The following is an 18,640-nucleotide window of genomic DNA, read 5'->3' as shown; positions in this document are numbered from 1 at the left end:
TCATCCCGCTCTTTCAAAGCCACCCGTGCCTTTCTTGCAGTCTCTTTCTTCACTTCTTCTAGCTCATCCTCATGTCTTCGCTTCATATTCATCATCTCCTTTTCAAGCCTTTTTCTTGTTAACTCACTCTCCAGCAAGACGTCTTGAGGTTCTGGATTTACGGGATATTTTGATTGATTCTTCGGGGGATGTATGACATTTTTCACTCTTTGGTCATGCCAAGTATGATATCCTGTGGTGACTTCATCGGTAACCCTTCCTTGATCTACTCGGCAAGTTTTCTTCCAGTCCTGAGCAATTTCCTCAATTCTCTTTAGCGTTTCTGGCTCTCCATATGTAAACTCTAACTGGTCGAGCTGGTGAGTCATGGGCACGAATTGCTCAGATCCGAACTGTCTCCGCACCATTATTGGGGCATAGCTGATGGCTCCCCAAGGTCCCATCAGTGGTACCCACGACTTATCCCCACATTTATACATTACTTGCATTCGTGGCATCCATGGAGCTCTCCAAGTCACTTCAATGCTCATTAACCTCCGGAGCCTTGTGACCCACTCTTCTTTCCTTTTGTAGTCGGGCCATTCACTTTCGCAGAACTCAAGGATAGGACAACTCGCAGACAGATAAAGCTTTCGAAATTTGCTCTCTTTGCATTCGAAGTGGCTTTTGATCCATATGGTTAGGAGTTGAGCACATCCGATGAATCGTCCCTCACCTTTGCGTCGACAGAAATTCAAGGATCTGAAGGTTTCAACTAAGATGGACGGGGCCGGGTTGATGCTCCTTGTCACCTGATCAAAGAAGTCTATGACTGACACCTCCACATGACCTAGAACCTTCGGGAAGACCACTAAGCCGTAAATTGCCATCGCAAAAGCCAAGAGACCTTGTTCATCCTCCATGTGTTTTTTAATATATCCGTTCAAGAAACTCCACGGAAGGCATTCTGTGTCTCCTTTCTTCTTCAAATGCTGATCCACTTCTACCGTGGTCATTCCTAACAACTTGGCCAACTTTCGTCGGTGTCCCGTCTTCTGGGCCCTCCAATAGATCTTGTCAGGCTGCATATGGTCTATCCGGAGCAGAGAGGAGTACTCTTCTATGGTAGGGGTCATGTCCACCTTGTTAAAGACAAAGCAACGATATGAGGGATCGCAAAACTGGACAATGGCTCGGAGCATCTGGTCATCGACTGGTACATATAGGAGCCATGCAATGTGTCCATACTTGTTCTGAAAATTGTCTCGGTGAGCACGTCTCCATTGTTCCCAAATTCCCACCATCTCTGTAAAGTCATTCTGCTGAAGATCCAAGTGAACTCTCTCGGGTAAAATTGAGATATGTCCTTGGGTCAAACAGTCTCCTTTCTCCTGTTGAATCTGCCTCATTTGTAACTCTATCTCATAGTCATTTCTGTATATGTTGAGCGGGCCTGCTGATGACGATGCCATGGATATAACTGGGATCTCTTAGGTTGAATGTTGTGTAGCCAATATTTCTCCTATATGCAATTACGATGTATGCAAATGAACATGTAACATGCGCATGACAAGCAAAATAAACTTAAGTTAGTATGGTAAAAAGGAATAATGGAATGTTAAAAATAATGAGAGAATAACAAGCAATATCATGGGTATTATTGTCTACTCCACGATACTTTATTATCTCGGGGCATAATTTAAAATAGAGGGAGTGGAAGAAATTCCTTCATGTGTACCTATTTATAAGGTATATTCTCACGGGTATGGCCCTTTCTAAGGTTAAGTTGCTCTCGGTACTCTATATGCTGAGCGGGGTTTATAAACAGAGCTAAGGTTCTCAAATCGTTCCTCACTGTCGTCCACACGGACTAGTAAGGCACCCCGGTCCTCACCCATCACAGGCTTCAAACGGACTAGGTTCGATTTGAGTGGGAGTCTTCACTAGCCCGTGCGGAGGTTATCACCTCACGAGAGCGTAGCTACTAAACTCCCTCCTAAAAAGGATATAACCCGGGTGGAGGGTTTATGCATGAATGTAAAATGTGTTGTGTGTGTGAAGGAAATCATGAGTTCAAAGTAACAATCTCACATCCCTCTACCCTAAATCCCCGCAAGTATTAGAAGCAATAAAGTAATAAATGCGAAATAAACTAATGTACCAAACAAAGTATGCAGTACAAATCATTAATATTAAGGAAACAGTGAATTATTTAAAGCCTTGGATAACCTATTTTTTTTATGGCTCGACTCTCTATTGTCCCCAGTGGAGTCGCCAGCTGTCGTAACGTGCGGGTCCGGGAACCCGACCGCTAGAGGTGAATGTGAAAACTCACTAAAAAATTAAACTAGGAGTCGCCACCAATCTTTTTTACTAGGTGCGATTGGCCACCTATTGACTCGATTCTAATCGATGAAAACTTAAATTAATTTTAAGCCCACCGAAAAGAACCTTAAACTGGTCTACAATTTTCTGGATCTAGGTTCGGGAGTACGGTTACGCCCGGGGAAGGATTAGCACCCCTCGGACGCCCGTTCCATGAACGGTACCATTTTTAGATTATCCTATTGGGCTTTAATTTTTAATTTCACTAGATTTCCTTAATTATTATTTTTATTTTATCTTCTATTTAACCTAAAATGGAATGCAAATGAGTGGCGAGATGAAATGCATGGCGTGAGATAAAAATGCCGGACAAATAACCTTTTTATCGAGGATATTTTCCGAATCCACCCATCATACTGGTGGGACTCGGGATATTCTCTCACCTAGGGAATTATCCGAGAAACTCACCTTCGCAAATTCGACGAATAATTCCCGTCTTCGGGGTCATCGTACGTTTTCTTTTTAAAATAATATTTTGTGTATAATGAACCTAATTCGGGCAAAAGCCTTTTATTAAAGATGGTTCTCGAGCCCTCCCATCATACTGGTGGGACCCAAGGACATCTTTTCACCTAAGAAACTTTTCGAGAAATACCCGCCTTCGCAGGATCCCCGAAAGATCCCATCATCGGGGCTTAGACTCGAAAACAGAAATATTTATATGCAATGATATGTATGATGCAATACATATATGCTATGCTAATGCAATTATCTATATTTTTTGTTATTATTAATTATTTTTATTTTATTATATATTTTATTATCATATTTCCTATTCTTATTTCTTATTATTATTATTATTATTATTTTTATACTTTACATTTTTTTTGTTCTAAGTTCTTTGTTTTTCACTTATAGTTAGACAAATTGTTTATAATTCTATGTTATTTTAGTGAGTAAAAATTATATATTTTTTTATCGTACTATTTTTATGTATTTTTATATTTTTATTATTATTATATTTTTCATAAGCGATTTTTATTCAAACCTAATGCCTAAGATCTTATTTTATATATATATATTTATTATTATTTTTATCTTTATCTTCACATTTCTTATAGTTTATGCCACTTAATGCTCAATATTTAATTTTGAATTAGTTATTATTTTTTTACTATTATATATTTATTTATTTTTATTTATTTAATATTATGTATATTGTATTTTCAAATTAATTATTTATTATATGTTTGAATTATTATTATTTATTTATTATTTTTATCAAGTAATTTTTTTGGTATAATCAAACTCTTTATTTATTAAGAATTTCGGAATCTTGAAATCGAGGCCCTCCCATCGTACTGGTGGAGCCTTGATTCGGATTTCGAGCCTAGGGAACATAAGCTCGGGATTGCGACTTCTCGCATCCCGATCGATTATCCCATCATCGACAAATTATTTTATTAATTATATATATGTGTATATATTTTTTAAAAGGGTTAACTCTCTAATATTGATTTTCATACCTATTTTATTATTTTAATGCTTAATCTAATAATTTTTAATTTAATCTTTTAGCCTACCATTTGTTTCATTCATTTATATTATTATTTTATTATTATTGTTTTTGTTATCTACCTATTTTTTATGTTTTCTATTTTAATGATTTTAATTGATTTTGATTTTTTTGATTTTTTTATTTTATATTTACATAATCATGTTTATTATACTATGTTCCCATTATCTTACTGACAAAAGGCTACATATATAAAAATAATCATAACCAACACCAACAAAAGCCCAATATTTAAAACTTACCCAAGATTCAAGCCCGATTTAGCCCAGTACGCATCAGTCCGGCAGAAAGCCCGTGAGCATGCCCCAAGTATTCAGCCTTCCTGAGCTAAAACGCAGTCGTTTTGAATGTCCTTGAGCTGCCCAAACGTATTCCCCAAAACGACACCGTTTAGCTTTAAGCACTAACTATAAAACCCCCATATTCTTCCTTTTCTTCCCATTTCTCCCTTTCACTTTCTCTCTCTACCTATAAACTCTCTGACTTCTCTCTACACTTTTCCTCTGTCAGCTTTCCCCTCCTCACGCCGGCGAACTCCCCCTTGGCTGTCAACCTGCAGGAAATCTCATGCCGGCGAACTCTTACGGTCGGCTTCCCCAACCGGTGACGTCGCAGCTGTCCTGGATCGGCTCTTCCTTCCAGCGGCAGATCTGGCGGCGTCGATGGTCTGGTTCCTTCTCCGCCGGCGAGCTCCTCCTTGCGGCGTGGGTCAAGTCGGCTCTCCCCCAACCGGTGGCATCGCAGCTGTCCTGGATCGGCTCTTCCTTCCAGCGGCAGATCTGGCGGCGTCGATGGTCTGGTTCCTTCTCCGCCGGCGAGCTCCTCCTTGCGGCGTGGGTCAAGTCGGCTCTCCCCCAACCGGTGGCATCGCAGCTGTCCTGGATCGGCTCTTCCTTCCAGCGACAGATCTGGCGGCGTCGATGATCTGTTTCTTTCTCCGCCGGCGAGCTCCTCCTTGCGGCGTGGGTAAAGCCGGCTCTCCCTGAACACGTTTTCTCCTTTTTGGTTCTTTTTGGATATCTCACTTCGATTTCTTTTTGGTGTGGCTGCTGGGATCTTTTGTTGCAGGTTCCCCCCCCCTCGAAATGCTACAGTGCCCCCTCTCCTTTATACCCGATTTCCGGGCTCTTGAGGGGGCACTCTCCATTGCCTTGTCCCTGGGCACCCAGGGGCAAGTTCCACTATCCTGCCAGACGCCAAAAATTCGCGTCTGGCAGGTGAGAGAGGTGCCTGGCAGGGTGCGTCCGCACCCTGCCAGTCGTACCTCTCTCCCCTTTTTTTTATTTTTCATTTTTTTTATATATATATTTTTTTATATATTTTTAATTTTTCTTGTTTATAATTTAGTGTCTACAATAAGCATAAATAACAATAATTACAGATAATAAAAAATACTTAGTCTAAAAATTTGATTTTGGAGTTTCGTATAATAAATAAGTACTTACATAGTAAAATATATATCGACATAGAAATGGTTATACAACAACAATCAATAAATGAAAATTATTTGTTTATAATAAACACGCACACGAAGAAAAAGTAGTAAATTTCGTGAAAAATAAGAAACGAACATAGAACCTACGAGTGCATCACGTTTCATGGTCGCATTGTTAAATGTCATGGCATATAGATATATTCTGTGTACAGGGTCTAAATCTCAATGATGAGACTTTACGAGGAAGCTTGCGAAGGCGAGTTTCTTCAGTAAACTCCCTAGGTGAGAAGATACCTCCGGATCCCACCAATATGATGAGAGGATTCGGAGAAATATTTTTAATAAAAGGCTTCTACCCATATTAAGATTTGCATTCACGAAAATACCGTTCTTTTTACTCACAAACGACTATCCTAATGATGGGATTTTTCGAAGATCTTGCGAAGGCGAGTTTCTCTCGGAAAACTCCCTAGGTGAAAGGATGTCCTCGAGTCCCATCAGTATGATGGGAGGGCTCGGGAAATATATTTAATAAAAAGGTTTTTGCTTGTAATAGGTTCATGTTCATGAAAACATTATTTTTTTGAAAAAAAAAATACGATAACCCTAATGATGGGATTTACTCGTTAAGCTTACAAAGGCAAGTCTTTCGAGTAATTCTCTAGGTGAGAGGATATCTCTGGATCCCACCAGCATGATGGGTGGATTTGGGAAATATCCTCAATCAAAGGTATTCGTTTGGCATTATCTCGATTCTACGCCATGCATTACACAATCGCATCACATGCGCGTCAAATTCGTAAAAATTGAATAAAATATTTTAATAAATAATAATTAAGGGAACATAAAAACTAATCAATGGGTTAGGATAACACATGATTGAATGGTACCATTCGTGTAACGGGCGTCATAGGAGTGCTAATCCTTCCCTGTGCGTAACCGTACTCCCAAACCCAACTTTGACCAAAAAACGTAGACCAGTTTTCATTCTTTCGACGGACTTAAAATTAATTTAGAATTTTGTCGATTTGAATCGAGTTAATAGGTGACCAATCACACCTAAATAAAAAAGATTGGTGGCGACTCCCCAAATTAACTACGTCTAGCGGTCGAGTTCCCGGACCTGCACATTATAATAGTTGGCAAATTGAAAATAAAAGATAAAGAGATCAAAAGTAGATAAAGAGATACCACAAAATAACTAAAAAGATTCAGCTCTAAGGAAAAGTAAATGTAATACCTCAATGGCCATAATAAAGAGAAAAGGTGATAAAGGATCACTTAACGAAGACTTCTTTTCATTGGAAATTCTAAAGTAGCTAAACCATTAATAAGGATAGAAACCCAAGCTATGGAAATACACTCATAAATCCAAGACCTCCATCTATATCCAAAACCCATGGCCTCCAAAATACATATGAGAAAATTCCAATCAAAACAGTTGAAAGCTTTCTCAAAGTCTAATTTTAGAACAATACCACTTCTGTTATGGAAACCTTTTTTCATGCTATGAATCATCTCATTTGCCAACATGATGTTGTCCATGATTTGACAACCACTGATAAATGTTGATTGAGTATCTCTTATCACCATGAAATGAGTCTCTTGAGTTGATTAGCTAGAAACTTGGCTAGAATTTTACATAGAGAATTCATTAGACTAATCAGCTTATACTTTCTCAAAGTTATGGGATTAGTCATTTTAGGGATAAGAGCGATAAAAGAACAGTTAAGGCCTTTTCCAATTTAATGGTTGACATAAATTTAGTGATAAAGTTAAAGACCTCAATTTTAACAAGAGGCCAGGAGAGTTGATAACTCTATGTAATAGAGTTATCTTGACATACTTTAGGTGATAAAATGGCTAAGTTCTCGAGTTTCAAGTATGATTTTAAATTGTTTTAATTGTTTTTCTTAAGTTAATAAAAGAATGTTGAGTCAATTTAAGTTCAGTTATTTTAGTTCATTTATATGTTAAAATGCGTAATTTTAGTCGTTGTTGATTTAGTTCCTTGTTTTTAAAGGTCCACAAATGAAAAGGGCTTAAGCGACAATGAATTATGTAAGTATGGCTAAGTGCAAACTCTCACTGAACAGACTGCGATATTTTGAGCTAACTCTCACTTCAAAAATCCAATTGACGTAATTCTTGGACCATTAGAAAGTTAACAGGTAGAGCTATAACTTTCATGTTTATCACTTTGCCCAATTTAGCATTGAAATAGAAGAAAATTGTGTCACAAGTGAAGATACTACAGTAGATTTTGCATAGTGGCAACAAGAAGAAGCTAGGGTCATGACACTGGCCACTTAGTGCCTAGACACCGAGATGTCCCCATACAAATTCCAAAGAGCTCAGAGACTAAGTGCTAGCTACTCTATGCCTAGGCATCAACACGTGACTTAAAAATCTACAACTTCTAATTTCTTTTATCTTTGGGCTTTTAAGGAGTAGAAATTAGACTTTTTGAGATGAGAAAAAAGGGTTGGAGCAAAGCAACATTTTAAAGAAAAAAAAGACTTTTTACAAAAGAAGAAAAAAGGTTAACTTGATGCTTCCAATACATAAAGATCTTTTCCCTCCAAAGAGATGCGACTTTTACTTAAATGGGATGAAGTTCACTCGAAACTTTGTATCAAAAAATTATCTTCTCTACCTAGTGGAATAAGAACTATTTCAGCACCTCCTCTAAAACTATTTGAAGAACCATCACAATATATATTCCACTCTCCTTCTTTTATATTCACTAAACATAGTTCTTCATGAAATTCAACTGGAATGGCATCAAGAATAACTTCTTCAAATTGAGATGGAAAATATGCTAACATATCTAAAAGAGCTTGAGACTTGATAGTTTTTGGCTGAACATGGTACAAACGGACTCTAGTTGAGGAGTGCCAAATCTAGCATTCCCACGATCGGATCCAGTCGGGGAATGTTTGATCTGGCGTTCCCACAACTAGATTCGGTCGAAAAATGTCTAATCTAGTGTTCTCGCGATAAGATCCGGTCAAGGAACATCTGATCGACACTTGTTATGCCATCTGCTGCTAACCGCTACTGCCATTAGCCATGGAGATAATTTAGTGAGAGATGGAGAGAGCATGCTTGGGTAGAGAGACAAAAAAGTTGTAAAAATAAAGAAATTATACTTTAATGGTAATTTTTAAAATTAATAAAGAGTAAAATTACCCTAAAAATATTGTTATGTCATCAAACTAACGAAAACATTGACAATTGACCAATGACAAGACTTATGTGTCTAACAAGAGGAATTTTTTTTTTAGCTCCAAAAAGCCTATTTAAAACACTTCAAAAGGATACCTTGATCCCTTTTATTTCAAAATAATATTTTTGGTCCTTTGACTATTAATACAGTTAGTTAGTAGTTAAAAAAATATATAAATATTTTAGGACATGAATGCCTTCTTAAAAAAATTTGTTCATGTTTTCTTCCAAAACTTAATAAAACTCACTTTAATATTTGACAAACAAGAAAAAACTTAAAATTTAATAAAATTTTAGAACGATATTTGTGAATGCGATCGTTTATCTTACTTTGATACTTAATAAAATTCAATATTTGACAAAAACAAAAACTTATCAAAACTTTTTTTCATTTTGAAAAGCATCTTTGATTTCTTAATGAAAAAATTATAAAGAGCTACTAGCCATGGTAGAAACAAGAACCTAAAAATCCAAATCTGATCAACAAATACAGACTCAAATCTCATCAAATCTCAAAGCAACCATAAGAGCCCTTTTCCAATAGCTATACATCAAGCACTACATCAAACGCAAAAGTCACCCCAACCAGATAAAAAACACAGCAAAGCTGAACTAGGAAATCAAACACGAAAACGCAACAGAGCTAAAGCCTCATAAATAAAGAACAAAACCTACTACATAGTGTGCCATCAAACCTTTAAACTTTTGATATATAGTAATCAAGTCAAAATCAATTTACGTCACCTTATATCAAGGAACAAATTTTGAACAAAATTTTTTTAAGAAAATAAGTAATCACGAGTAAGAAATTAATCTCTCGACTCGACAGCATTAAATTTGAAATATTCAGCATTGAACAAAAAATTTACTTTTAATATATTCTTTTTAATGAAAAAAATTGCTCAAACTGTTGAGTTTAATGACAATAGATTTTACCTTAAGAAAAAAGTTTATGATTTTAAAGGTAGATACAACTCCAAATTTATCGGCCTTCAAATCAAAATTTTTAATTTTTTTTCTTATTAACGTTTTTGAAAGAAGGCTGAGCAGATTTTTTTAAGAAAAGAATATGCTTAAATTCAAAAAATAATATAAAGAGTATTTATGTTTGAAAACATTTGTCTAGTATTAAGTCTAATTTTTTAAACTATTGATTACCAGTGTTAGAGTTAAGGGGTCAAAAATATTATTTTGAAATAAGAGTGGATCAAAATGTCCTTTAAAGGTGTTTTGAGAGGACTTTTTGAGTTTTATTTTGTAAAATTATGGTTAAAATTGAGGAGAGTCAAGAGTACTTTACCCTAAAATTAAAGAATTTGAAAACAAAGAATAGGAAGAGAAGGATGGCGAGGCGGGTGAAATATTGATATAGAAAGGAAAATAGAAGTGGTGAATAGGAGAGAGGATGCTAAAAGAAAAACAAATTGAAGAAAAAAGGACAGTGCGGTATTTTGAGGTATTGAACCAAGGGATTAAGTGCGATAAAACTCATTCGGACAACTAAATATAAGGTTTTATAAATAGTCTTGATAGAATTTAAACTCTAATTAATAATATCAATTATACATTTCATTGTTAATAAAACATTTCCTAATTTAAAAAAAAAAAAACAGATAAGGAGAAAATCTTATCACTTTGGCGCTAAACAAAATATGGGGAAAAAGATAATGAGTCCATCTTTTATTGTTTTCCATGGATACAAAAAGGTTTATCTCAGTAAATTGTGGGCTGGCACATATATTATCTCCCCTTTTACAATTAATGTTCAAAAACGCATGTTGGTTCCTCGAGATAAGATAAAGATCATGTCGTCCAGATATTATATACATGCCTACTTTCTTTTTTATATGTTTTAGGGATTGTGGGGAATTTGAATGAAATAATTTAGAATCAATAATAGCTGAGGCTGGAGGCTGGACAGGAATGCCTGCCCCTTTTATAAAGAAGTGAGGTTGACTAATATCCCAACAAAAGAAAGAATCCAAAGTCCATTACAAAACGACTACCATTTTAGTTTCAGTGGTAATTTCTCGATCTTAAGTTGAGCTAGAAAACAAAACAGAATTAGCTCCCTACCATTTGCCCCAAAGGATCCCGAGTTGAAAAAAGGAAACTCAGAATTATGCCTAAACTTGCGTCACTCCCCTGTACTATTTACCTCTAGCCATTTGTCCACAGAAAAACAAACGGCATACAAATCAGGCCACAAGCACTAGATCATCCTATGTCATCTGCATAGACTCAAGGCTTCATCAGTACACTGTATACATAACGCATCAACAACACGATTTTCAACAATGCTCTTCTCCCAATAAGATGATTCTTATTTGATATACTCCCTCTCCATTTTCTTTCATCATCCCAACAGCCTTCGAAAGGTAGTGTTATAATGTCACACCAACAACCACCTTTCATCACCTTCCTTCAGCTCCTTAAACTTTCCAAAGCCCCCTTTTACGTCGAAGACTTGTCCCCAATATCATCATAAAGCTTTGAACCTTTAATCGGCACCTGTCATTGCCTCATGTTGTCCTCCTCTATCCACTGTTTCCAATTCAACCAATCTCAGCATCACTTCCTCTTTCTCCTCCTGTAAAGGTAGCCCCAATTTTCTTGTCAACTCCCATAGCAACTCTGCTTCCTTAAAAAAAAAAACTCTGCTTCCTTTCTCAAGACGGCATTTCGTTTCCGAATGTCCCCAATTTTCTTTTCTTGTTTACTTTTGCTACCTTGAATGCTTATAGCATCTGGTGAGTATCTCTTCCTCAAGCTCTTACCTCTCTTGCTTCTCCTCAACACACTAGTTTCCCAAACTTCTTCAGCTTTTCTTCCGGCAGAGCCCAAATCTTCCTCCACTTACTGTTGCCAATTGTCTAGAATCCTTATCGTCACTGCTGCTCTGATTTTTGTCATCAACCATGTGGCCTTTATCCTCTAAAACTCTGTTTTTCCTTTCGGCTGACCGCCGTCCATCTCTTCCCCCACTTTGCGTCTTTCCCTAAACCACGTCCCCAGGGGCGGAGCCTCCTTATGAATGGCTTCCCCAAAATTTTAAAATTTTTTTAATTTGTTTATGAATTTTCTTAATGACCCCTCAAAATAAATTTTTATTTAATACAAACAAAGAATAATAAAATAATTTTATATACTCGACTCAATTTTAAAATTTTTTTATTTTTTAATTTATATTTTTTTTTTCTATTTACTCATTTATTCTAAATCTCTATAGATTTTTTTTACAAATTTATACGAGCCATCAATCATTTTTTTTATTATGTCATATATGGATTATATCTTCCACTTATCATGTTTTTTTTTTCCTGTTACGTGAATTTTATTTTTTATTATTTTAATATTTAAAAATAAATAAATTATTATTTAATTCTCAAATATAAGTTTTACTGTTACTTAGAATTTTATCAATATATTATTTTTTATTTAGAATAACCAATGTATCTTAGCATGCATATTGTAAACTTTAAGTAACAAAGATATATATATAAATTGATAAAATGAAATAATTGTATTTCTTTCAATACAATTTTATTTATTATATTTATTTTTAATAGCTCTCAAAATAATTTTTTATTTAATAATTAATTTTATTCTTCAAACTATTTGATAAAATTAGAGTTATTATGGTTAGCATATTGTTAGTTAAGCCCAACAAATAAATTTTAAATTAATATGTTAAGCCTATCAAATTTACAAAAAAATAAAAGTGAGTCTATTAATCCAAACTCATTAAGTTTTAATATAAATTTAAAGCCTATTGTAACATATTATATCTTAACAATCCAACCTAATAGCTTATCATAATATATTATATCTCAATAGTTCAAACTAATAACTTAATATATTAATTAGTAATTTAAGAAGCAAATAGAAAATAAGAAGAGAATTACAATGCACAAAGTAAAGAGGTAATTCATTTAAGTTTGAAAAATTATTTTCTCTTTCATTTTTGCGCTCAAAGAGTGAAAGAGACTCATTTTATAGTTCCATTTAGTCATATACAAATGATACCATTATTACTATTAATGTGTATCTTTTTTTTTTTGTATGTTCAATGTCTTTTAAATTTATTTAATCTTTTAGAAGAGTGATAATTAAATTATATATAAAATTCTCTTTAACCATTTAATGTCTCTTTCTATTGACTCTCTCTTTAAAATTGCTCTAACTCTGCCCCTGCACATCTCTATCTCTCTTGTTGTTGTGTTCATCGTTTCCAGAATTCCTTTCTTTCCTATCTTCAGTTTGCTTTGTTTTAGTGCTTACTTCATGGGCTTGTGTCAATTTATTCTTTAATAGGCTGCTTACATTTTAATTCAAAATCCTTATCAAGCCTGTAGGTTCTTGACCCATTTAATATCTTTGCACTTCGGCTTATAATTCCTCTTAAATCAACCGTCATTAGGTCTTGAGTAAGATAGTCACATTGTCTTGGGCTCTTAATCTCAACCTCCCTAATTTTATTAAGTCCATCATTAAATCTATTGTCTTGGTCCACCATTCTTTTAGAAAAGTCTTGGCCCATCTTTTTAGCATTTTCAACCCAATTCACTCTAGGCCCATTTATCCATTCTATTCCAAAGGTCTCCTCCTTATAGTAATGGTTAGGCAAGACTTTTGCTAGCCTGTCTCGTATCTTTGATTTTTTTTCAAATCAGTTTTCATGTTTCTTGACCCTACCTTTTGTGAACCTGATGCTATACCCCATGATTTTCGCTGCCTTGCTTCCTGGTTGTTGAGTCCTTTTCGTTTTCCTTTAATTCAAATTCCCCTTTTGTGTCAGATTGCCTTGTCAATCCCTCACTTTTACCAATGCCGTTTACTGCATAATTCTCTCCGTTTAGTGTCTCCACTCTTGTTTGTTTTTCTTGGTCGTCAAAAACATCCCCACCGCCTCTGTTTGCATCATGCTCACCCAAGGCTTGTATTTTTTTTCCTTCCCTTTGACATAAGGCTCTAAAACAATGCTCTCCTCAATTCTTATAATTTGCACAAATAAATTACTAATCTTACCCTCTGCTTCAAGAAAGACTCGCTTTGGTATATCTAAACTCTGCTACTAACATGCACAAGAACGTGGGGTTGGTCAAACCTTTCCTTTTGTAGGTTTCCTTGTCGGTTGCCAGGAATTCTTCTCACCGTTGCCCTATAGCTTTGAAAGTATTGACATGCTAGAGTTTTACTGAGACCTTTGTTAATTTTACCCATAGTCTTATATCTTTTTCTTGATGTGCTAAAGTTAGCGGTGTGATAGAGATAAACCAAAACTCAAAGATTTCAGCATAATTCTCTAGCATGGCCTCTATCTGTTAGAATTTTCTATTATGTGGGCTTCTATTAATTGATAATTTTGATTTGATAAAATAGATTGATAGTTTAGTCTCGAGACAAAACATGAGTACCTAATTAATATTAAAATAATCAGTTAATGATGGGTTTTACACGTTTAATTAAGTTAGTGTGATTTGACGGTTGTGTAGGCTTTGGCCTAATACACTTTTAATGGGAGCCTTGTATTGGGGTTTTATTTATTATATATATATATTGCTAGGTCTCTTCTTCTCTTTTAACTTAACGGTATCTGTCCATTGAAAGCTGCCACAAATAATAGAGAAGTGCGAAGATGAAGATCTAGCTAACCAAATATTTTTCGTCTTTTTACTGCAAACAATAGCAACCTCTATGAATCAAACAGGTATGCAATAAACAGTTTATGCTTTTGGTGTTCTAATATTCACACATGGATCTAGATATTCAACTTACACCATCATTTGCTGATCTTCAAAGCTAAGAAGTAACAACATTCCTTCAATGATCCTTCCTTGGGTTTTAATCCCTTCACCTAACAAACCTTTTTTAATGGCATCACATGTCACTTTAGCTCTTAGCCTCCTAACTGCATTACTTTTAACCCACATCATCTCATCACCAGGAATGTTGGTACTAATTGTTATCACCTCTTTACTAATTTGATGTTGTCCTTCTTGTTGCCTGACACTAATTTCTTATCCTCGGCCATAGTGGCTTTCTTTTCCTCATTGTTCGTCATCTTCTTTGATTTCTCCCCCATTTTCTATATTCTTCACATGATTTCACTTATTTCTGCAATATTTTCCTTTGCTAACACAACATCCCTATATGTCCTCTTATCCTTACTTTTGATTCTATCCATTCGCTCACTTCTACTTTCAACTGTTAAAACCTTTCTTCCTTCTCTTTGAGCCTTTCTTCTTTCTAAGCCTTTCTTATCGGTTCTGCCCTTTTAACCATAACCCTTTTATTGTCCAATCACCAATGGCCTCCCCACTGCAAAGTTTTCTCCATTTCGAACCTTTTCCTATATCTTACAAATGCGAAAATTGTTGATCTCCCTCAGTCTTGATAACTTTTCCTCGGCTTCAACACATCTTCATCCTGTCCATACTCTTCAAAAGCACCTTTGATTGCCAACCCAGTAACCTTCTTGCTCAAGTTGTAGACATAGATTGAGCATAAGCTATCTAACCACCTTCTCTCACTCATTGTTCTCGAAGGATTATTGAAGGAGGTGAATTTAATTATGAGTTCAATTCAAAGTTAAAAATTTAAATCAAATTAAATCTTTATTCATCTTTATAATTATTTTAACATTTTCTTAAATTACTTTGGTTAACTTACGATGTCTACATAAGTGAATAAAAATTTCTCAATTTCTCCGATAATGGAATAAGCAACTGATTGGGGATTCTCTTACCGGTTGGTGGTGGAAAGTGATTATTTGAATGCTGTGAAATGGGTGGAATAGCCAAGCTTTGTTATTTGGAGGTTAAGAAGATTGTTGATTGACATTGAGAAACTGCAAAATGGTATAAGGAATTGGAGAATTCAACATGTTCTAAGAGATGTGAATACAAGAGTAGACCAATTGCCAAAGAGGGGGTAATAAGGCAGGAAAATCTTCTGTGGGTTGCTTTTAGTGCAAACAGAAGTGCAGGGCAGATTTAAGCTGTGGTTTCAAAGAAGTGAGGTCTAAGATTAGTTTTTTGTTGATTTGGTGCATTTTGAGGAGTTGTAATCCAAGCTTACTAATTGAGTTTTCAACCAAGATCTTGTTACTTTTTGTTGTTAAAAAAGATATCATTGTATTTTTATTTTAAATCGAATAAACTCTTATATTAATAGTTAATTAATTGTTATTTGTCAAAATATCACTTGTAAATTTATGCGAACGTGATGCTGACATAATGCTAATGTATCATTGATGTTGAGGATGGAAAATACCACATGACTATGTCATCATGCTATATCAATATATCATGTCATCATACATTATAACATATTTATTTGCCATGTCAACATTATGTGCTATAAAATGATAATTAACATTTTAACTAATAATAATTAATTAATCATTAATGATAAATATTTATTTGACTCAATATAAAAAGAGATTGATTTAATTGATTGTAATAAAAGAATAAAAATTTATTTAAATTTTTTAAATAATTTAAAAATCCTTTAGATATTATCGCAAACTAACATATCTCAAACTAGTAAGAAATTTTAAGTTAGAGGTGTTCATGAGTTCAACCAAGCTAAGTTCATATTTAGATCTAAGCCCAATCCAAACTAGCCCAACCCATCCATCTATAACTATCATTTAAAGGAGGTTTTGTACGGTTTTCATGTGGCCTCTCCTTTTGTTTATTAGTGGTCTGTTTAATATGTTGACAATTGGCAATTCCGGAGGCACTTTTTGCCTTCGGGCTGTGTCGGGCAAGCTTCATGCCCGCGTTCTTTTCGTTTTCCCCCGAGCTGCTTTGGGCAGGCTCATGCCCGTGTTCTTTTTGACTTCTGTGGAGGGTGGATTTTTGCTTGGGTCTTTCTCACTTCCTTTCATTTGTTTGTGCCCTTTCAGTCTTGCTTCGGATTTCTAACTGTTTTGCTCTCTTGAGATTCATTTGGAGTATCATGTGAGGATTTTTGGTTTATTTGTCTGTAAAATTTGTTGCATATTTCTGTTTGTTTCTTTTCAATTTTCTGTTCTGCCTTCTAAATATTTTTGTTGAGTAACAATTTCTGATAAATAGTTATTTATTATTTGTTTGTATAACGTTTGTGATCTTTGTTCTATTTTATTTTCGATTGGTTTGTTTATAATTTGTTATGGCTTTGTGTATGTATGTGATGAACGATGGTCTTTTTGGCTTAGTGAACTAAACGTGTTATGTTCTTTTATTATTGATTTTTATTTTATGCTTTTTGACTATTTTATCATTATTGATACATTTTTGCTTATTCAAGTAAAGTTAACGTTGAAATTATATTTTCTATGTACTTAATGATTTTGGTTTATTAATTGATTATCTTTAGTTTCAAAGTTAATTGTTTCCTTTTTTTTTTTAGCCTGTTTGTTTTTTGTTTTGCTTTATTTTTGTATTATCTATACTTATTGGTTTATATTTTTTGACTGCTCGTTTCTTGATTTTTTGTGAATTCCCTTTGCAGTGAACTTGAATGAAAGGACTGTTTATTGAACCGAGGTTTAGGACATCAGGTGAGGTTCAAGTGGTCATATTATACTGAAACATGTTATTCACTGTGAATGCTGTTTGTAAGGCATATGGTTTGCTGTAATTTTTCTACTGCTTTTTCAATTGCCCATGCCTTCTTGGAAAACTTCAGTCCAAGTTGAGGAATTATGAGGAACAAATATATAATATTCAAATAATTATTTATTATGTTATATATTTTAGAGCCATAGTTGGAAAATTGCTTTGCTAATATGAAATAATAAAAATTATAAATTGAAAATCATACGATTGGTTTGAATCCAAAAAAAATAAAAAAAAAATATGAATTTTTACTGTTTTTCTATTCACAGCAAAAAAGTAGTGATTTCATATTCACCTTGACAATGAATGTACATTTTTTTTCGCCTGCCTTCAGCTTTGTGTATTTATATGATCAACAATGGTTTTTTCGCTCGATCAACTGACTATGTTATGTTCTTTTATTATTAATTTATATTTTTTGCTTTTTTTGCTATTTTATTATTTTTTATTCGTTTTTGCTTATTCAGATAAAGTTAACATTGAAATTATATTTTCTAGTTACTTAATAATTTGTCAGTTGTTTTCTTTTTCATTTTTTGTGAATTTCCTTTGCAGTGAACTTGAATGAAGCAATCGCTTATTCAACCAAGCTTTAGGACATCAGGTCAGGTTCAAGGGGCCATATTCTATTGAAACATGTTTTTGAATGTGAATGCTATTTGTAAAGCACATGTTTCGCCGTAATTTTCCTACCGTTCATGCATATTTCTTTTTTTTAAAACTCTTACGTTTTTCCTCATGAGGTTTTGTGGAGCAGTTGGTTCCTAGTTATTTTCTTCTTGTTTTTTTCTATTGACTTTTTGCCTATAGGCGTGCAGCCAAAATCAACACTCTGCAATGAGTGACCTCTCCTTCAGTGATCGCAAGAATAATTTTTCTCTCACAAATTTTGCTTATTTGATGACAATATAATTATTTTATCCCATGACAGGCACTATATATAAACATATAATTATTCTTTCCTTCTGTTTTGACAAGTAATGCATGTCGCAACCATTGTAAAGTCAATATTCTCTTATATACATCAATTATATTTACTTTGTTTCTAACATATGATGATTCATTTGTTCTGCCCAATTTACGTCTACTTTGCAATACAGATATTTTCATGTTTGTTTGACCAAGATTTACTCTTTCTTTGTTATTTTCCAATCTCTAGATTAGACTTATCTTTTCAATCTCAACCTATCATTTGCTTCTGTTTTTTTCACTCTCTGTTGATTTTTTCCCCAACTTATTACTTATGCATATTTCTTATGCAAATTAGATTGATATTGCTAGCACATGGCTGACCGTGACCAACAATATGCAAATCAGATTTATGCCTGGGATGCTTGATTATATTTAATTGTATTCTCATCTTTATTTACGATGAAATCAAAGCAAACAGAACTGCATACAAAATTGTCTATTTTATGTCAACTATATATATTGAATTTACAATGTAATGTTGAATCATGTACGCATATTCCAACTGTGGCCATTGTT

The 18,640-nt window shown here is 34.3% G+C and overlaps 1 long non-coding RNA gene across 1 annotated transcript; it reads left to right on the top strand.

Annotated features, from left to right (window-relative positions):
• Window positions 1–16,291: 16,291 nt before the first annotated feature.
• Window positions 16,292–18,167, top strand: LOC108662182 (uncharacterized). The gene is made up of 3 exons (XR_001927982.2): window positions 16,292–16,510; window positions 17,046–17,094; window positions 17,708–18,167. It is a non-coding gene; the product is annotated as an uncharacterized LOC108662182 (long non-coding RNA).
• The last annotated feature ends 473 nt before the right edge of the window (window positions 18,168–18,640 follow it).

The sequence above is a fragment of the Theobroma cacao genome, chromosome 5 (assembly GCF_053813885.1).
Source record: "Theobroma cacao isolate CCN51 chromosome 5, ASM5381388v1, whole genome shotgun sequence".
Lineage (NCBI taxonomy): Eukaryota > Viridiplantae > Streptophyta > Magnoliopsida > Malvales > Malvaceae > Theobroma > Theobroma cacao.
The sequence above is the reverse complement of the archived record's forward strand: the minus strand, read 5'-3'. Positions and strand labels throughout refer to the sequence as shown.